At 40.5% G+C, this 22,760-nt stretch overlaps 1 non-coding gene and 1 pseudogene across 1 annotated transcript; one reads left to right on the forward strand and one right to left on the reverse strand.

Moving 5' to 3' along the window:
- Positions 1-7,264: 7,264 nt before the first annotated feature.
- LOC136472908 (transcription factor NAI1-like) lies at positions 7,265-15,956 on the forward strand (annotated as a pseudogene).
- Positions 15,957-22,676: 6,720 nt separating this feature from the next.
- On the reverse strand, positions 22,677-22,750 carry TRNAT-AGU (transfer RNA threonine (anticodon AGU)). The gene has a single exon. It is a non-coding gene; the product is annotated as a tRNA-Thr (tRNA).
- Between the last annotated feature and the right edge of the window lie 10 nt (positions 22,751-22,760).

Genomic DNA, 22,760 nt, shown 5'->3' on the forward strand with positions numbered 1-22,760 from the left:
GACAATATTTGATACAACGAGTTTACATTTGTACAAATCCAAATTCTCCTTTTGTTGTGCAAAGTAATGATTAACTAGAGGACAGTAAAATCAACACTGTTGTTATGCCATATTCCTCTAGTTTTGCTTTTCGAACACAAGTGGAATCCAAAGAAAGTGAGCATATGTTTCTTGTTAGTACTAATCTTTTGTAGGATAGTATTGGCAAAGATCGTGTGATTTCAATCGAGCAGGCTACATGTCTGTAGGACAAGACATGCTACAAACCAGGACATGTGGTCATATTCTTTCTCACAACATTGTCCACTCCCATTATTTTGGAAACCTCATTTGTCCTCATGTTGTGCAGGATCGACTTCAAACAAAATTAACGTCGAGGACAGCTTTTTGTCAAGAAGGGGAGGATGATGAGGATATGACACCCATACTTATGACCATGTTTGGCACATGGTTAGGAGGGGTAGGAGGCCAGCAAGGGTGTCTAAGTCAAGAAGGAGGCCCAAGGCTAATTTGGTTCGAGTCCCCGAGGTGGCGGCCCAAAGCAATTCAAGTTCGAGTCTGCCTCCGCCTCTAGGACCAGTCTACCTTAAACTGGTCATCCAAGAAGTATCCGAACTCCATTTTTGGTGATCCACATATGGTTGGAAAGATAATTTGATAAAGAAGCCAATCCAAGTCGTTTCACGTCAAAAGACCTTTGGAATCAATAGGAATCATCGAAACAAGTCAGCATCCAGAATCTGCCAGGGTGTTGTAAAACAAGTCAGCATCAAAAGACCATTGGGCCGTGTATCGTGTTTGGGCCTATTAGGGGACGCATCTAGGGGTGACGCCCAAGACTCTATAAATAGCATCCGTCGCTCTTCTTAGGGTTTGGGTTTTGCTTAGTTCTTGATTTCCTCGTGAAACAGACATTGTTTTGCTGCAACTGTGCCGCCAAGGCTGCTTGTTGTGAACCAGGGCCCCAGTTCTTGATCTTGTTCGCCTGTGACGATTAGTCCTTTCAAATAAAGACTTGAACTCCTTCTCATTATCATAATCCTCATATTTATTTGCAATTTTAGATTGCGTTCATCCCGTTCTTGCTTGTGTTCTCGATTTGCTTGCAAAAAAGCCTTCTCAGCGAGGTCAATCGTGTTCGCGTGGTTGATAACCAATGGAGCAGTGGTGTAATGGTTGCGGTGGTCTGAATCAGTCTTGGTTCGAAGCCTAGATCGTGAACGTCGAGTCTCCACTAATCGACGCTATCATACCTATCGAAAGATTGAGCCTAGTCTACATCACAAATACTTTAGATGAAGGCCACTTTGAGTGACTTTAGAATCAAGTTCAAGGAAGTGTCATTGTTATGTGACAATGAGAGTGCAATCAAGTTAACTAATAATCCGGTTCAACATGCAAGAACAAAGCACATTGATGTCCGCAACCATTTCATAAGAGATCACCAATAAAAAGGAGATATTTGCATTGAGAGTGTAGGCACCAAAGATCAACTTGTCGATATATTCACCAAGCCATTGGATGAGAAAAGGTTTTACAAGCTAAGGAATGAGTTGAACATATTGGATTTCTCAAATATGTGTTGATGCACCCCCTCCCACTCATATGACATGCCTCTCCTTCGAGCAATCCAAGGTAAAAGTTGATTGACATAGCATATATCCTTGCTAAGGACATGTTTAGTGCATCTAGTCATCTCTCATATTTAATAGGCTCATTCATGAAAATCAAATGAATTTGATGATTGTTTGATACCAATATTGCTTCTATGCTTATTTTGATCTAGTGGTAGTATATGACATGTTTGTGGGCTTGTAAACCTAGTGTTTAATCTAGAAAATGTGCTCTAAGTGTTTAACTCAACATGGTATAAGATAACCCTTATTTGGAGGTGTGAAGAAGCTTGTCCTTGGATCAAACCGAGTTAAATATCTTTGGCAAATGATCTAGATTGGATCAAATTTGGGAAAATAATCCTCACCCCATTGATTGACATTGATAATCTCAACCTATCTATAATTTAGGCCTTTGTGGACATTGATGACAAAGGGGGAGAAATAGTGTACAAAGATAGTGAAAAGATAACAAAGAGGTAGAACTTGACATAGGGGGAGAGATATGGCAAAGAAAGGGGATCAATTAAAATTTCGAGCACACAAGTAGGGGGAGCAAGCTCAAGAACTTGAATGATGCATTTCATATGTTTGCTTGCATGGCACAAGTTTTAAATTTCAATATTCATGCTTGTGTGGTGTATACTAGTTATAGGTTTGAATGATGAAATGAAAATCTAGCATGGTTATCTAGTGATTTCATTTCCAAAGTGTTTCCAAGTGGTATCAAGCTAACCATGGTGCTAAGGATGGTATAATGGTGCACTCCAATTGGTATCACGCTTCAAAGGTCTATCTTTTATACCTTAGCATCATTTGGTAGACATTGTCTCCTATATTTCCTATCTAAGCATATGTGCAAGCTTCAATCCAAACTCTTAGCACATATGTAGGGGGAGCAGTTGCTACCACTTGGGGTTCATGAAACTTGTCCATATCCTTTTACAAATGGTAAAAATGCTTGGGCAAGCAACATGGATTCAATTGAATTTTAATTCATATCTTTGTATAAGGGTTGTCATCAATTACCAAAAAGGGGGAGATTGAAAGCTCTAGTTTGGTTTTGGTGAATTGATGAAACCCTAAGTACTAACCTAGTTTATCAAGTGATCATGAGATAAGTAGCACATTCCAAGTGATGAAGCAAATGAAGATCATGACATGATGATGGCAATGCCATGATGATGATCAAGTGCTTGAACTTGAAAAGAAGAAAGAGAAAAACAAAAGGCTCAAGGCAAAGGTATAAATTGTAAGAGCTATTTTGTTTTGGTGATCAAGACACTTAGAGGATGTGATCACATTTAGGTTTGATAGCTATACTATTAAGAGGGGTGAAACTCGTATTGAAATGCGGTTATTAAAGTGCCACTAGATGCTCTAACTCATTGCATATGCATTTATGAAAATATGCTAACACATGTGCACAAGGTGATACACTTGGTGTTTGGCACATTTGATCAAGGGTGAAGAAGATAGAGTTGAAATAGAGTTGGTCACGCAGTGACCTAACGCTGGCCTCGGTTGGATCGTCGCGTTTGGTCAGTAGAAGCTGCGAAGTCGCTAGCGTCGGTCTCTGACCAGACGCTAGGACACTGAGTGACCGGACGCTAAAGGGATGCGTTCGGTCATGCTGATGTGGCAACACACAGTGAGGAAGGTGACTGACCAGACACTGGCTATGTCTGGTCAAGTGCGACTGGACGCGTCCGATCGAGAAATGTCATCTCTGGATGCTTACTAGAAATGACCGGACGCTGGGGTTCAGCGTCCGGTCACTCTTAGCTGCAGTGTCTGGTCATCACATGACCATTGAGATCGGGCGATCGGCATTTGAAGAGAGGGGACACGTGGCACACATCACATGACCAGACGCTGAAAGTATGACCGGAGCATCTGGTCACCCCATGTTGTGCCCAGTATAGGGGTACAATGGCTCTATTTCGTGGGGACTTCTATTTAAGCCCCATGGCCAGCTCAAGCTCACTCTCTTGGCCATTTGCATTGATATAGCAACCTTGTGAGCTTAGTCAAAGCCCTTCCACTCATCTCCATCATTGATTCATCATCTTTGTGAGATTGGGAGAGAATCCAAGTGCATTGTTTGAGTGATTGCATCTAGAGGCACTTGGTGTTCGTGTTTCGCTGCGTGATTCGCTTGTTACTCTTGGTGGTTGCCACCACCTAGATGGCTTGGAGCAGCAAAGATCGTCGAGCGGAGGTTGGTGATTGTCTCTGGCTCCGATCATGGTGATTGTGAGGGGTTCTTGACCTTTTCCCGATGGAGAGCCAAAAGGTACTCTAGTGAATTGCTCGTGGCTTGTGTGATCCTCATCTTGTGTTGGTTGTGTGGCACCCTATTGAGGGTTTGGCGTGTGATGCCAATTAGCGCATGAACCTCTAAGTGAGTAAATCGCCACAACGAGGAGTAGCTTGCCGGTAAGCAAGTGAACCTCGGTAAAAAATCATTGTGTTCATCATTTAATTCAGAGGTGATTGGTCTTCATTGTTATTCATTCTTGTGATTGATTGGCTCCTTTCTCGACACGGCGGTATAACATTCTTGCTCACTCTCTTTACATTGCCGCAAACTAGTTGTCAAGCTCTTTAGTGTAGCTAGTAGTGAGAGCTTGTTAGTTTGGTTAGTGTGGCTCTTTAGTTAGCCTTTGAGAACACACTAACTTAGTGTAGTGACATAGCTATTGTGTGGATAGAAATTATATCAACTAGAATTGTGGTAGGTGGCTTACAATTTTAGTAGGCTAGCGCAACACTTGCTTCGCCTTATAATTGTCTAACCGGTTTGCTAAGTGTTGTTGTAGAAATTTTTATTAGGCTATTCACCCCCCTCCCTCTAGCCATTAGGACCTTTCACTTGCCCGACATTTAAGGGCAGACTCCGCTTCGCCTGACCCCCGAGGGCTAGCTCCGCCTCGCCCAACATCTAAGGGCAGACTCCACCTCGCTCGACCCTCGGGGGCTAGCTCCTCCTCGCCCATCGTCCGGGGCCTGGCTCCGCCTCGTCCGACGTCTAGGAGCAGACTCCACCTCGCCCGACGTCCGGGGGCTGGCTCCGCCTCGCCTGACGTCTGGGGGCTGGCTCTACCTCGCCCGACGTCTGGGGCAGACTCTGCCTCACCAGACGTCCTGAGGCTAGCTCCACCTCGCCCGATGTCTAGGGGCTAGCTTCGCCTCGCCCGACGTCTATGCACTGCTCCTTCATAACTATGCGCGTAGATAAGGCAGGGTACTCAAGTCAACCGCAATACCGAGGACCATACCCTGCCTACAAAAAAGTACCGACAGGATATGACAAGACGGGCGCTTTAAGGCCCTTCCAGGCATGTCAGAGCTCGAACAATATTGTGGGCGCCGACATCTATTTTACAGTGTTGTGGGCGCCACCGTTGGCCCTCGTGCGTGGATCCTGACGGGACCATATGACAACCACTACAGTCTAGGAGGAGACTCGTGTCCTCTACAGTGATGGACATGCAGTCACTGCGTCGTCCGCTCCTCATAGGATTGCGGATCGACACCCTGGTCCGTCGTGCCACCCGCCAGGGCAGGATGGGACGTAACCACTTGTTGATTAAGCCAGAGCGTCGCATCATCAACGAACAGACACCCAACATAGAGCTATCTCTGGCACCATCTGTCGTGTCAGCAGTACGAGCTCAGAGAAAAAGGAAGACCCGGCACCTTCGAAGGACCTTCTTGGCCTCTGGTTCTTTTTTTTCTCCCATCTATAATCCCTGTTTCCTCTTGGTCTATAAAAGGGAAGGCAGGACACCCCACTTAGGGGATGGATCAAATAGAACACACCACGCATCACATAACACACATTTGAGCAGCAACCAAGCTCTTAGCGTCCTTTCAACCTTTCCATCAGAGACTTGGGACTTGTCCCTCTCTCGTCCATTTGTAACCCCTACTATGAACCTTTCAGTGCTAATAACATGAGCAACAGTCGTAAATTGGACGTAGGGACATTCTGCTCGAACTAGTATAAACCTTGTGTCTTTTAGCACATCATCCGGGCCCAACGCGCAATAATAAAAATTTACTCGTTGGTGTTTACTCGAAACACCGACACATATACCTACGATGTTAGAAGAATGTTGGATCGACTGTTAAAATTATTTGTGGAGGCGGCTCTGGATTTCAGCCGCCTCTGAAAATAAATTTTTACAACCGCCTCTATAAATCTATTTCCAGAGGCGGTTGGACACCCTCCTCTATAAATCGCCGATTTATAGAGGCAGAAAAATATAGGTGGTTGGAAGAACCGCCTCTATACAGGCTTTCCAGCTGCCTCTATTTGTGCAAACTGTAGTAGTTAATATTACATGTAAAAGCGAGCTGATGGAGTAGTAGCATATGACTTATGTATGCTTTTATATTTTTTTATAAGGGTTGTTTATGTCCTTAATTAACTAAACCATGGACTGGCGGATCATCTAATGGTACAAAATCTTTTAGCTGACGTGTACTGTGGTTGTGGGTATATATAACATTCACCTGTCATCAAAGCACCCCCCCCCCCCCCCCCCCCCCCCCCCCCCACCCCCAAATAGTTAGAGCTACTTGCTAGCTTTAAGATCTCTGTGTCATATCCATCTTAACAAGAGGTATCTAAAGGATTATGTCTCTAATGGCCTAGCTTTTACTCATTGCTCAAATCTAATTTGGTCCCAAAGAAAAGAAAGATAATTGGATGAGCCACACTAAACATAGATAGATGCGCAAGAGACTATCACATCATTAAGAGCTAGCTCTTTCCTCTTTCATCTCCCTCTCTTTCCCACGTAGGAAAAAATGATGATGTGGATCTTGTATACTAGCTGAGTCAGCAACTCAGCATTGTTGGAGCTGCCGTCGTATACGCAAGATCTGGGGCAAGTATGCCTGTGTCCCGTCTACTCCTACCTCTCTGTTGTGCTTCACGAGCTTTGTTTTTTTTTCCCCTATTTGCCTTTTGATCTGGCAGTCCGCAGCAGACTGGCCAACTAGGGTGGTCACACTCACGTCAGTCTTGCTGCCTGCAAAACTTTTGATGCCACTGTTTGGCAGTCATCTTTACATGGCTCTTGATTTCTGGGCTGATAAATTTGATGTTGATGTGTTGTTTGAGAGAAATTTTATTAAGCGCGTGTTTAGTTTCAGAAAGTTGAAATTTGGGGTTACTGTAGCACTTTCGTTTTTATTTGGCAATTAGTGTTCAATCATGGACTAACTAGGCTCAAAACGTTCGTCTCGTAATTTTCCACCAAACTGTGCAATTAGTTTTTTTTCCGTCTACATTTAATGTTCCATGCACGGACCGCAAACATTCGATGCGATAGGTACTGTAGCACTTTTTAATAATTTAGGGTGCAACTAAACAAGGCGTAACCTAATAAACTTGACTGATGCTGATGTGTTCTGATGATACACGACGAATCTTGTGCGGATTGGCAGTCTTCTGTTCTTAGATCCAACTGTATATAGCCAAATAGTTCTTCACGTGTCCGTGCAGTTACTCTAGAGTTGTCGCATCGAATGCATTTTTTCTTGATGATCTGCATAGCGATCCTTTTCTGATTTGGTGCGTGTTAATTATAAATAGGAGAGGAGTATCTCTCTAGGCAGCTCAATCAATATCTGGCAACATGGAGGACTCGAGCCGGTTCTTGCAGTGGGCCCTGAGCACGCTGCAGTACGACGAGCTCCCACCGGCAACGCCGGCGGCCACCGCCGCCTACGACGACAATGTCTGCAACAACACCGCCTTCTCCTCGATCCCGGCGTTGGGATACTCCGCTGCATCAGTGAACAGCATGGTCCCGGGTGAACCACCAGCACGGGAAGGCCAGCGCGCCGCCGCCACCAACAGCTGGAGCTCGGCCGACACCGACAGCGGGAGCGGCGGCGGCACCGCCTGGTCGCCGTCTTCGCAGCAGAATTCGGTCAACTGTGCCACGCCCCGCAGCAGCGGGAGCAGCGGCACCAACCAGCAAGTGAGCTGGGACTTCAACTCGGCGTCGGCGTAGCTAATCAAAGAAGCCCAGGCCAACCCTGCCAAGAACAGAGAGCGCCGGTGGCGGTGTCGGCGGCGTGCCGGTGCCACAGCCACAGATGGCACGCAACGGGCCACCGCCAACAAGGAGAGCCTCTGCCAAAATGTCGGCGGCTTCTTCGTCTGCACTGTGCTCCCAGGATCACATCGTCGCGGAGCGGAAGCGCCGGGAGAAGATCAACCAGCGTTTCATTGAGCTCTCAGCAGTCATCCCCTGCCTCAAGAAGGTCAATCCCTGAACTCTCTCTCTCTCTCTCTCTCTCTCTCTCTACACACACACGGGTCCGTATTAACAGGGAACTCGGACGGACTTGAAATTCAAATTCTAAAATCTCGAGTTACTATTCACAGCACTATTTAAATTCGTTTTTCACTATTTAAATTCGTGGTTACTATTTAAATTCGGGGCATGAACAGTGCTGAGCACTCACCTGGGAGTTGCTCAACCACTTTATTATTCAAGGCACGAGGCCTCAGCAAATATGGCGTGACGTCGCTTTCACGCGCAATTATTTTATGGATGAGTGAGTGATTAGCGAGTATGAATATTTCTCAGGATGATATGTCGCTTTCGCGATTAGTTAACCTAGTGCTTAGTGAATATGAGTATGCGGATTAATATTTCTAAGGATTTTTTGCAGGTTGGCGAGACCAACAGTTCAGACGGTTGTGCGACTATGCTTGTGACAGTCCTACTCGGTACTCACCGTATGTATCACTAGCTTGCTTCATAACCAGGCTAGCCTGGTCTACTCCCTCGCTATCCCCAGCCACGTACATACAGGACTTAGGCTCTATCATCTCCCCATGCAGTTCCACACAAAGAGAACGCTTCTCTACGCACACAGGGTTCTCTATAAACACCGCTACCAAGGCTAACACGAGAACAACACACGCAGAGGCTTCTCCTCTAGGATCCCTAACATAGAGGCATCGCCCTATATGAACGAGCTTAAAGGAAGGCATAGATTCAAACAGGAAAGCTTAATTCATTTCCACAGAGCAAGCTTACATATGGCTTTCCCTTTCAGGAAACCCCAAGCACTTAGCACAAACCTTAAGAATTACCTTACAAGCACAGGAAGATCACGAGGACCTCCTTTATTCTCTAATTTACAAAGGTGGAGTGATACAATGGTGATGGATGATTACTACTAATGGTGGATGATTCTCAGAGTCGTTCTGAGATCATGTCTTCATGGTGTATGTGTGAGTGGAGAGTTGGTGGAGTGGGTGGTGGATGAGAGTGCCTGTCTGAGGCTTCGGTGTGATGCTTGGTTCTTTGATGATTGTCCGATCTATTCTTCCATGCTCAATGAATGTGTCTGACATCTTGATTTATAGCACGAAGGGAGTGTCCTTCATACTTATCGTCTGAAGGAGCGAGCCTTATCGTCTCAAGAAGCCTTTGAGGCGAAGTCTTCAATTATTCCTTCTTACTATTGCCTGGACAGCTGGACGGAGAATAATTGTTCTGGCTACAGTAGAGTGACTATATATTCCTTTTGCGATGTCCTCCATCGTGCATGGTCTTATCCTTCTGTGGAATGATATTCTTTGGTATGGTCTTCCACGCCTGAATGATTGATGTTGCAAACATCAAATCAAGGATGATGGCATGTAGTATTACCTCTTCCCCCGACCAAATTGTTGATAACACCTTATCAACATAAAATAGTATGTTTCTTTTATATATATATATATATATATATATATATATATATTGAACAGAGTCTATATTGGCTCTTAATATTTTCTTCGTTGTCCACTTCTTCAGGTTGCCATATTTCATACCAGGACAACAATTTACGATATTCTTTTCGTAATTGACATTCTTTGCCATAACTAGGCTTTATTAGCCTACCAACTTCTCTCTGCATTATACTATATCTTCCATAGTATTCTCGTAAGAATACTTTTATTATTTTATTTTGATACATCATGTAATATTCAGAAGCAAATTTGGTATTTCTTTCTAATTCTTTTGCTTCACTAAAAATTCTTCAATTATCATGGTTCGTGTCTTTTACGAACAGCTCTTCATAATTTTGCCATGAGTCTGAAGTCTATGTAGTAGGAAATTTGTATGATCCCTTGGTGATATATATATATATATATATATATATATCATGGCATGCTAGTCTTATTGGTTGTGTAAATTTTGGTGGATTAGAACAAAACTTAATTTTGTATTTCCCTTGAATACATGCTAATTTTTTACAAGCTTCTTTGATAGCTATTCCAAGTTCTGATTGAAAATTTTCTTCAAGTGTACCATATATATCATAGACTAATCCATGATCAATAATAGTTTGTAGGGAGATATCATATCCAATATTTCTTTGTATGCTTCTAAAATATTTTAAATTTATATCAGTCCTCAATATTAAGAATTTTTTATGAGGCTTAATAATTAATTTATCATCGAGATGAAGTAAAGGGAAAATATTTGCATTCACAATTATTCCTAGATGCCTTTCTTTACCTTGGTATAATTTCATAAAGTAGTTTTGTATGTCATGAAAGGTTTTGTAATGACTTTCAGCATATTTCTTTCAAATTATATCTATAACATCAGGAGTAAAGTATAACAAAGTTTGTTCAGTCTTAAAACTTAATCTAGGTATGAGAAACTCTCGTGGAATATTGTTTAAATATTTGTTTCCTTTTTCCTCTAGAATTACTTCTTTTTTTTATTGCACTTTATTTTCCTCATATAGTATTTCAGCTTCTAAATCATTTTTCATATCACTTTGTTGTTTAGACATGACATACAAGCTTGTCTTAAACATAGCTCATATGTTGCTCTTTTTGTTGGATCTTGATAATATATGCAAAATACACATTTTATATTGGAATCACTTTTTTTATGATCCTACTTGTGTTCGCAGTTTATTTGATCTATCATTTCTATCTTTAATCCTGCTAACTCATCAATTAAGTCTAACTCTTCATCACTTGATTCTTTTTCTTCGTCATATTCTATTTCATTTGTCTCTATAATTGAGTATATCGATTCATCATCCATTATATCATCATCACAGACTAAAATATTTTCATTCACACTATCTATTATTTGAACCTTTTCTTGTTCTTCTTGCTTATTGGAATACTTTTTCTTGTCTTTGTTAGGACATGTTTTGCTTAAATGATGTGGCGAGTTGTAAATAAAGCATCTACATGTACTATCATAATTTTTTCTAGGATTATATCTTCTTACATTTCTTTTATGGAGGAATGAAGCTCTATTGTCTGATCTTCTAAGAAAATAACGTCTCTTTGTACTTACATTTCCTTTCTTATAATTCTTAGGATATTTCTTGTTTCTAGATCTCTCATCTCCATATGTCAATGGTATTTGGACTATTATATTGTAAAAATTATAATCTGATTGCTTCATTGATCTTTAGGCTTGTATGTTCGTGCATATTTTTTTTAACTGTTTGAAAACGAATGTTATAGCCTGAGAAATATTATATTCTTTACCAATGGTTTCTTTTTTATATTCTTCAAATATCATAGAACCTAAGGGATCCGGTAATTTATTGAAATATCTTTCAACTATATCTTGATTATAGCCTTGCTTAGCAGTCGTAGCATTATACAAATAGTGTTGAGAATTCTTTTATTCTTTTCCAGCCTGTTAGTGACAATTTTTCTATTTCTTTTAATCTTTCATTCTGTAAAACAGTAAATCTTAATTCAGGATCTTCACCTATCACAATGCTTGATATAATATTTGCAAAATTATATGGGTTACTACCAGCCATTTTTAATTGGACATAATGGTTAGGGAAAGCTTCTACCCATTGTTCCTATAAAACTTTGACTGATTCACCTAAAAATGTTTCTAAATATATAATCATATCTTCTACTCTATTTCCAATATTATGCTGATTTTGTATATACTTTTGGACTATCAATCCTTTCCATATGCTAATTATATTTGACCAATCTATAGGATCATGTGCTGCTAAATTTAATATAGTACCATCGCTTCTATAATTCTGAAATTGTACCTTCTTTTCAAATTCTCTTCTTTTTGAACCCATATGCTTATATTGTCCAGGTATATATCTATATGCATGTTCTTCTTTTTCTGGTGGCCAAGTTCCTAATTTTCTAGTTGGTCTCTCACTTTCTCCTTCTATCTTTATCTCAGGTCCTCTTTTTCTTTTTGATGTACTTGGATCTATTTCCATTGCTTCTATAGCATTTTTTTTATGCAACTCTTTATTTTCTAAAGAATTTGTGAGAGTTATTGTGTTGTTACTACATATCTCAATTGTATCTTCATCCTCTTCTTCATAGCTTTCTAGTAAAAACTTATTATTAATTTCCCATTGCTCTTCTTCGCTTATATCATTGTCTTCTATGTCTTTTATCTTATCCTTGCTATGTTCTAATTCTTTTTTGGGCTTTCCTTACACTGTTATCTATTTGGTTTGACATAAATTCATTTTTTCTTTATTGGATTGCTGAATTTCTTAGCATTTAACTCTCTATCTTTCTTAATGTTATTAAGTCTATATAACTCTCGTCTAAAGTAGAGTTCTTTTTCTCTTATAGCAGTCCATTGACATATCATAGAGGTTTTGTATTTGTCATGAATTTTGCTTAACTTTTGCTCATAATGTTTTATTTCATTATCTATATCTAATTTTTTTCATAAATTCACATATGCTATGCCTTCTATTTTCTTCTAATTTTGCCTCTGAACTGGATGCTTCTAAGCTTCTAAATCATCTAAACTTTGTTCTTTATAATCTACAAACCTAATACTAGTCGACCCTCTATTATTTTCATAGCTTATGTAATCTTTAGGCTGTTTTAAATTTTTTGGCTCTATTAACAAGCTTATATTCCATTCTTATTTTCAAACCAACCCAAAGATTACATAAGCTATGAAAATAAAGGCTATAATCAAGATATAGTTGAAAGATATTTCAATAAATTACCAGATCCCTTAGGCTGTGATATTTGAAGAATATAAAAAAGAAACCATTGGTAAAGAATATAATATTTCTCAGGCTATAACATTCATTTTCAAACATTTAATATATATATATATATATATATATATATATATATATATAGGGAGAGGCTATTCAGTAGCCGGCTACAAAATAAGTTATTCTGTAGCCACCTCCATTTACTATAATTTTATATACTAATTTACCATAATGTCAATACATATTTACGATAGTTGGGTTACTATAACACATGGGGATATTTACCATAACGTTATATTAAACCACTTAGTAAGGAGTTACTATAATCTCGTAAATTAACATAGTAATTATCATAACTCAAAGTGGCTACAGAATAAGTTATTCTGTAGCCAGCTACAGGATAGTAGTTCTATATATATATATATATATATATATATATATATATATATATATATTTTTTCTTTCATCATCGTATCTCTGACCCAGATTATTTCACAATGCTCATCATCGGTCGGTTACTTTGTGATCGATCAGATGGACAAGGCGACGATCCTCTCCGACGCGACGAGGTACGTGAAGGAGCTCCAAGAAAAGCTCAAGGCACTCCAGCAAGACGGCAGCGGCGGCAGCGCCCGGGGCAGCATGGAGTCGGCGGTGCTTATCAAGAAGCCGCGCATAGCGGCGCCGGCCGGGGATGACGAGGATGGCGGCGGCGGCGCGCCTTCCCCTTCGTCCTGCGCGCTAGCTGGGGCTGCGGCGACCGCCAGGAACGCGAGGATCTCGGACGGCAACGTCGTGATGCTGAGGATCCACTGCGAGGACAGCAAGGGGGTGCTCGTCAGGGTGCTGGCCGAGGTCGAGGTATACATGTCCAAACGGGCGGCCCAGCCCTGGCACGGCCCTGGCACTACGGCAGCACGGCACTATGCGGCATGACGTTCTACCGTGCCGTGCCGTCTCGGGCCACCGTGCCAAACTCTTGGCCTAGGCACGGCACTACGGCTCCTTAGCCGTGCCGTGCCGTGCCCATAAGCACAGCGACCCACCGTGTCCATGCCGGCCCGTGGCTACAAGGGAGGAGCCGAGGAGCTCGCCGCGCCCCGCCTCGTTGTTGGCGCGACGAACACGCCGTTGTCGAGCTACTCCTCGACCCCGCTCTGCCCACGCATACTCGTCGTCGTCGCTGCGCCGTCGTAGCCGTGCCTCGCGTGAACGCCGCCGCTGTGCCTCATGCCGCCATCGTCTTATGGCCGCACCTTAAGGAGAAGATGAATAGGGGAGGGAGTGGCCTGGGAGCTAGGCCGCCGGCCGCCGGCCTACGGAGCGAGATGCGGAGGACGACGGGAGGAGTAGCGACTAGAAGTTTTTGGGGCCAGGACTTAGACTACTCGATTGAACGAGAGAGAATAGGAGGGACTTGCTTTTATACCTAGGTCAAATTTAATCCAACGGTCAGAACTGTTCCCATTCAATCCAACGATCGAGAATAATCGGGCCACCATCGTACTGGCCCATTAACCGTGCCGTGCCCGTGCCGGCACTGTGGGCCGGACATGCGGCCCAGGCACGACCCTAGATCGTGCCCGTGCCGGCCCTGGCACTATGGACACCGTGCTCGGACCGTGCTAGTGTCGTGCTTTTTCGGGTCGGGTCCGTGCTGGCCCATCGTGCCTAGCCCATTTGGCCATATATAGGTCGAGGGACTCTGCCTCAGCATCACGCATACCAATGTCATGCCCTTCTCGGCTTGCATCCTCATCATAAACATAATGGCAAAGGCAAGTTCTCCATTAGCCTCTTCTTAGCTAGGTTTAATTTGGAGATTGACAAATTCACTTCACTGTGCTAATCGAAATGAAAATGTGTGATTTATTTGTTAATTTCAAGTAATAGATAACGGAACGAAAAGACAAATAGATTTCGATCACCAGCCCCAACGTTGAAGAGATCAGTCCACGGTTACATATAGCCGACATGCTTTTTTGTTTGAATGAGTACTGCTCTAGCAAATTTTTAGGGTTTAGTTCAACTTAATTTGATCTTGGAGATTTGCATCTGAATTTCAAAGGACCGTAGTCAATTAACTAATTTTGAACTAGATGATGAGAAGTGCCTCAAAGTGCAAGGTTGCATTTGAAATGTACAACATACCAACAAATTGAAGCATAATAAACTTCGTACTTGCCAATGTAAGCTATAATATCTATACCCGATTTTATATTGTTATACTCTGATCCGTTATGGCCTGATCGTTCTCTTTCTTTTTCTTTTGTTTAATGACAAATTTCTTTGTTTTTTTTTTTTGGCATTTTATGGACTACTTACTGGTCCTCAAGGCGCGAATAGAATGCCTTTGGTTTGACCTCTTCTTTGACTCCGGTATACTCCCTTCGTCTCTAAATAAGTGTCGTTCTCATTTTCCGAAGAGTCAAATATTTTAACTTTGACTAAATGTATATAAGAAAAATATTAATATTTGGAGTACATAATTAGTATCATTAGATAGACCGTTAAATCTATTTTCATAATAAATTTATTTAAGATACAAATGTTGCTAATATTTTTTATAAATGTAGTCAGACTTTAAAATTTTTGACTGACATAGATACCAACAGCGACACTTGTTTTTGGGACGAAGGAAGTACTCCCTTCGTCTAAAAAAAAATATAATCCTGGGATTCAAATCTTGTCTAAAAAAGAATGTAATTATGTGTTTTGACCAACTTTTTCAAGTGAGACCCACCCAATAAAAAACAACAAAAAAAACCACCACATGATTCATGGCATTGGATAATGTAAAATATTTTGAACTTGTGGAGAATTCTCTAGATACAAAGATTACTTTCTATGGAACTCTCTTGAATATTGTAGAGATATATGCGTAATTTTACAACTCCGCTAATATAGCCTCGAAATTTGAGATTTTTATTTTTTTTAGATTTTCATTTTTTTTGGGGGGGGGGGGGGGGGGGGGGAGGAGTATACAGAACGAATAGTGTTACTCTGTTCGTAACTGACAATGTCGAGTTGTTGGTGAGCGTAGTAAAGGGTGTATTCAATAGTACACGTGGTGTAAATTTTTCATCGAAGAAGAATTTAGTGGTGCTGCATGCGCCACGTGTCGAATCAAGCTTGAAACCTGGAGATCTGTGTCCTCTCTTTGCAGGTGGCGGAGGGCTTCAACACCACGGCGGATGACATTGCCCTGTTCGAATCGGTCCTATTTTTATAGTTGTAGGGTAATATTTTTTTTCTCATAATAAATCAGAGTAAATCCTATCGACTATTATAGGGAGGCTTAATGCTGTGCTAGCAGCTGGACCAGCGTGTTAAAGATTGATTGGTTTGATTGGTGTGCAGAAAATTACAAGAAGTTGTCTTAAAACAACTAGCGGCGCCGAATAATTTCTGGACCGGGTCTGTACATATGTATGCCATCAACAAGTACTTTGGCGTCCTATCGCATGCAGCTTATGCATGCTCGCAGGTCCTCTTCGATGTGAATAATTTGGTGTGTCGAACGTTTGTTTCTGCACCACTGCACACACACACGTTGAAGCTAGTAGTATTAGCTCATTTAATCTGGCCGGTCCGAGTTTAGTTTGTTCAAACTTGTCAATTCTCGTTGCTCGATCAAGTCAAATTGATCATGTCTCTCTTGCTTCCGCGAAAATGTTAGAGCTGATATATATGTTCTTGCAAGTTGCTGGTGCGGGCATCAACCGGACCTCCTCTGCAAATTATTGAAAACTATTCTCCTCGTTCTAATTTTTTCTCTCGAATACACAAAAGATTTATGTATCATTGCAATTAAGAAGAAAAGTTTAATCATACAAATGATGCGCTTCTGACGAACGTCCTCAGAGGTCAACAACTCCTCGTTCCAAATTATAAGTCATTCTTTCTAGGTGCATAGCTTTATATATCCATTTACCTAAATATACACTATATCCAAATGTATAGTAATAACAAGAGTAAAGTGCATTTGCGGTCCTCGAACTTATTCGGCTGTGGTATCCCGGTCCTTAAATTTGCAAATCAACCGCTCAAGTTCTCAAACTTGTTCATCTGTGTTATCCAGGTCCCTAAACTTTCAAGTCGTTTGTTTAGGTTCTCAAACTTGTTCGGTTGTATCATCTAGGTCCCTAAACTTGCAAATCACCCATTTAGGTCCTCAAACTTATTCAGTTGTGTCATTCCGACCCCTAAATACTGTAAACTTGTAACTTCAATATATATTTATAGACTGTCTAAAAATTGTATAAATCTAATTTTGTTAGACCCCTGGTAACATGTAATTTAAATTAGAATAAAATGAATCACCATGTACTTTCTATTTTTAACTCTATATAGTTCAATAACTAAATAGACATATACATTTTTAGGATTTATAAAAATATACGTGCGTATTTAGTCATTTAACTACATAGTTAAAAATAAAAAGTATATGATGATTTCTTTTATTCTAAGTTGAAATACATGTTCGTGTTTCGCTGCGGGGTTCGCTTGTTACTCTTGGTGGTTGCCGTCACCTAGACGGCTTGGAGCAGCGAGGATCGTTGAGCGGAGTGTGGTGATTGTCTCCGGCTCCGATTGTGGTGATTGTGAGGGGTTCTTGACCTTTTCTGGTGGAGAGCCAAAAGGTACTCTAGTGGATTGCTCGTGGCTTGTGTGATCCTCATCTTGTGTTGATTGTGCGGCACCCTATTGAGGGTTTGACGTGTGAAGCCAATTAGCGTGTGAACCTCCAAGTGAGTGAATCGCCACAACGAGTACTAGCTTGCTGGTAAGTAAGTGAATCTCGATAAAAAATCATTGTGTTCATCATTGATTCTGAGGTGATTGGTCTTCATTGTTATTCATCCTTGTGATTGATTGGCTCCTTCATCTACACGGCGGTATAACTATCTTGCTTACTCTCTTTATATTACTGCAAACTAGTTGTCAAGCTATTTAGTGTAGCTAGTTGTGAGAGCTTGCTTGCTTGGTTGGTGTGGCTCTTTAGTTAGCCTTTGAGAGCACATTAATATAGGGTAGTGTCATAGCTATTGTGTGAATAGATACTATCTAAACCAGAATTGTGGTAGGTAGCTTGCATTTTTAGTAGGCTAGCACAACACTTGCTTCGCCTCATAATTGCAGTGTTATCCTAAACGCTAAACGGTAAACAGTCGGTCACCTACCGTTTAGCCTATTATTCGGGCAAAACGGGTGTTTAAACGGGAAAAACGGCCGTTTAAACGGTTAAAACAACCGATTAAACGGAAACGGTGTACCACCGTGTAGCGTTTAAACGGTGTGTAAACGGGCTAAACGGCCGTTTAGGCGAACAGTGCATAATTGTCTAACCGGTTTTGCTAAGTGTTGTTGTAGAAATTTTTATTACGCTATTCAAACCCCCCCTCTAGCCATTAGGACCTTTCATCCCTAAACTTGCAAATCACTTATTTAGGTCCTCAAACTTGTTTAGTTGTGTCATCTCGACCCCTAAATATTGTAAACTTGTAACTTCAATATATATTTATAGACTGTCCAAAAATTGTATAAATCTAATTTTGTTAGACCCCTGGTAACATGTAATTTAAATTGGAATAAAATGAATCACCATGTACTTTCGATTTTTAACTCTATATAGTTCAATACCTAAATAGACATATACATTTTTAGGATTTATAAAAATATACGTGTGTATTTAGTCATTTAACTACATAGTTAAAAATAAAAAGTATATGATGATTTCTTTTATTCTAAGTTGAAATACATGTTACCAGGAGTCTAACAGAATTAGATTTACAATTTTTGAACAGCTCTATGAATATATATCGAATTTACAAGTTTATAGTATTTACAACATTTAGGGACCGAGATGACACAACTGAACAAGTTTGAGGATCTAAACAAATGATTTGTAAGTTTAGGGATCTAGATGATACAACTGAACAAGTTTGAAGACCTAAATGAGCGATTTGCGAGTTTAGCGACCGGGATGACACAGATAAACAAGTTTGAGGACCTAAATAGTCAATTTGCGAGTTTAGGGACTGGGATGACACAGATAAACAAGTTTGAGGACATAATCAGTCGATTTGCGAGTTTATGGATCCGGATGACACAAGAACAAATTCGAGGATTGCTAGTGGACTTTACTCTAATAACAAACTTATATATTTAGAAAAGCTAGGATAACTTACAATTTCAAATGGAGAGAGTAGTACATTGAGCAACAATTTTTAACATCAACATCATGGTCTGGAGATCGTACAATTTTTAGCACTATTGTAGAATATTAAAAAAAAACTACAAATAATATATCATGAAAGTTTCTTGATAAAGCTTGCGGTACAAAACTAAATAATGCATTAGCTGTTTTGCAACATCAGCCTAAAGTGTGGCATATATATCAATAGCTTGATCATTGTTTAAAGGAAGTACACACATCCATAGTCAGTGAGAGTTTGATATAGTTTTATGGACATTAAATATACTGACATGGCACTGTATTTACGAAGAACGATGATAAAAGTTTAATGGGAGTAGATAGAGTTTCATGGTGATAAAACTTTTCTGCACTAATTCTAATATAATATGGGAGTGTTGGAAACTGGGACATGAAACTCCCAGTGAGACTGACCTTATAGGTCGTTAGTTATACTTAAAAGACAACTCAGTGTAGTAATAGTTTAATTGCTAAGTCTCTCAAAAAAATATGTGCCACTGCATGTTTGCACCTAGAAGATAACACTAATGTACTTGATAACTTTAGTAAATCTCTTGAACAATTAATTAACGTGCCTATCTCTTGATCAAATAGTAATCGGATTGTAAGAAAGAAGTTATGCTAGTTTTGACTTCGGGGCCTACTAAGTCAAAACCTGGAGTGAACCTTCAGAGGGGGGAGAAATGACTCTTGTCAATTGTAGAAGCAACAACATGTACAAAGCTAGGTTGATCTACAAAGATAAAGAAGAAATAGACCTACCTTTCCAAGTATCTTTTGAAAACACTAAGTAGGTCATCTTCGGCTAACCCCATATTCGGCTTGTTCGGTTTCTTTTTTTCAGCCGGAACAATATTTTTCTCTCACAACAATTCAGCCGAAACAGTGTTTTCATCCGGTTTCAGCCAAGTTTTAGATCAACGAACGGGACCGTATGGATCAAAGCACTATTAATAGGCCCTCCTGAAGTAATCCTTAACAGTTGTGAAATAATGGCTTTTATATAGAAGTGAGAACGTTGCATTGCATTGCTTGTCTGTCTCCTTCTGATCGATTGCTATTCTGGTTTGTTTAAGAGATACTCCTACGTCATTGATCTTATTCTATTTATTTATTTACCCGCTTTGAACCAACGATTATATATATCTCTGAGCTGATTCGCTGAAAGTTGTCACTCTTTTTTTAAAGAGTGAACCGGCACCAAATTTTATCAATTAATTTCATTGAATTGAATAGAGAGAAGAAGGAAGTTGACACGATCTGTCTACAGGAAAGGTAGCAAATCGGATTTGGTAGGCAATGCAGCAAATGATGTCCACCTCAGACAAATCCACATGCATCAGAACGTACGGTTGCAGCTAGCATTAACTAGTCCATATGGGGTTCATTTCAAAAGGCTTCATCAGCAGCTTGTTCCGTGGATATTATTATCTGCGCGCATTCATTTCAATAGTCCAAGTGGGGGTTTTATATATATTAACAAGATTTCAGCATCTTCTATGCAAGTGTCCCGCTGAGCTCTTCATGCATTAGAGCAAGACTAATAATACAGCCGGTTTGCTGGCTGTAAGGTTTTTTGCAGCCTTCTCTCAGCCCACTCATATAGTAGTTGGCTCTTTACAGTTAATACATGGCCCACTTATCTCTCTCACAGACTTTCTTGGTTCTTGTGCCCAAGCCGGCTGTAAGTTTACAGCCCGCTTCTCCTCTCTCTCCTCCCCTCTCTCCTCCACCTCAGCATTTAGTCGGCTTACAGCCTGCTATTATACTCTTATCGCAGCTGGGCGCGCGCGCGCGCGTCTGCATCTTTATGCTGACTGTGAAAGGACGCAGTTTCATGCGATTGGCTGACAAAATATACACGCACAGGTTCCGCGTTCCTTTCGAACGATATCCGCTGACAGAAACAGCTAGCTAGCTCACATATACTCCTACATTTCGTCCACGAAAGTCCTGCCACACATTTGTCTCTCTCTCTCTCTCTGTATAAAACTTGAAAGGAAAGTACTCCGTAGTATCTGTATACATACTCCATGATGATGCAGTGCTGGATTCCAGTATCTGAAGCCGACACCGTGGCATTGTCCCAGACAAGAGGAGACAAGTGTCCTCAAGATTCGATGCCGCGCACTTTATGGGGCTTCGGTCTGCAACTGGCTGCAACCCCACGCCATGTTGCTGGTGCTGTGCCAACAGAAATCAGGTAGAGACACATCACACCTGCATGCAGATGCAGTGGCTCCGCTCGCTCTCGCTCTCGCTCATCGACCGGGGGTCAGTCAGTCGCAGTGGAAAAAAATTGTATGAAGACCGGCTGCACCGACGCAGCATGCATGCCTTCGGGCACTTATTTCTGGGCCATGCAGCCTCAACCCCGTTCCGACAAACAGGTTAGCCGATAGAGATTCACAGTTTCTCCTGTGTCGTATCAGATGTTTGACATGTACAGAAATATTAAATATAGACTAAAAAATAATTAATTACATAGATTATGACTGCTTTGCGAGATGAATTTTTTAAGCCTAATTAGTCTATGATTTAACAATGTGGTGTTACAGTAAATATATGTTAATAATGGATTAATTATGCTTAATAAATTCGTCTCGCTGATTACTGAGGACTTCTGTAATTTGTTTTATTATTACCATCCGAACACTCCTATGTGACACCCCCGTATGATACCCGATATGATACCCCTAAACTTTAGTCCCTAGATTTAAACACCACCTTGTTATTAGTACTATCAATTTTGTGGGACGGCCACTTGCCATTTGTGCCAGAGTTCCTGTGCAGCTGAAGGAGCACGCTGTCCTCTCAAATATGCAGGCAACAGATGTAATTACTAGAGTAAAAGCTCGATAATAGAGCTAATTGCTTGGCTATTAGCTAAGTTATAGAATAGTGTTTCTTATTTGTCTATAATTTTTTTTTGTTATTTTTACCTATTCCACCTTCTCTTTTATAATCCTCCTTACATTCTCTTCAAATACGAGTCCACCACTGTGTATGTTTCTGCGACTAGCTTGTTGCTTGTATACAAGCCAAGCTCTCCTTCCTCTCTCTCTTCTCTCTCCACATCAGCATTTGCTTTGCTATAAGCTAGTAATTATTACTTGCTCTTGTGGCATCTGCAACCAGAGAGCAGTGCTAGTGCTACATGTGTGCTGTTCTGTAATGTAGTTGGCAGCAAGGAAAAAAACACATTGCCATGCCTCCGAAAGTTCAGACAAGGATTTCTCACTAATGTTTTTACAAGGGAGAAAATGATTCTCACAGTATAGCGCAGGAAGTGCTCACCAGAAAAAAAAAATTAATTAAGGCTTAAATAGAAAATTGCTGAGTGATACAAATTCAATTCAACAAAAAAACAAAAACAAAGAAAACCAGGCACTGATACAAGTTCAGAAGATTTAAATAAAAAAGTGCTGAGTGATACAAATTCAATTCAACAAAAAATTTAAATTAAAGAAAAACAAAAACGTGTGAGCTTCGTAAAATGAGGAAAAAGAAAACCAGGCAGTGATACAAGTTCAGAACAAAAAGAAAAGAAAAATTGGAAAAAAAAAACAAAAACAAAGAAAACCAGGCTGTGATACAAGTTCAGAAGAAGATTTATACAAAAAACAGTGCTGAGTGATACAAATTAAAAAAATCAATAAAAAAACAAAAAAACAAAAACAAAGAAAACCAGGCAGTGATACAAGTTCAGAAGAAGATTTATATAAAAAAAGTGCTGAGTGATACAAATTTAAAAAAATCAATAAAAAAAGATTTATATAAAAAAAGTACTGAGTGATACAAATTTAAAAAAAAAATCAATAAAAAAACAAAAACACTGCTTTCGTTGAGAGTTGAACTCAAGACCTCCCGCTTACTAAACGGGTGCTCTAACCAACTGAGCTACGAAAGCTCCAGTAGTC

This window comes from Miscanthus floridulus, chromosome 1 (genome assembly GCF_019320115.1).
Source record: "Miscanthus floridulus cultivar M001 chromosome 1, ASM1932011v1, whole genome shotgun sequence".
Lineage (NCBI taxonomy): Eukaryota > Viridiplantae > Streptophyta > Magnoliopsida > Poales > Poaceae > Miscanthus > Miscanthus floridulus.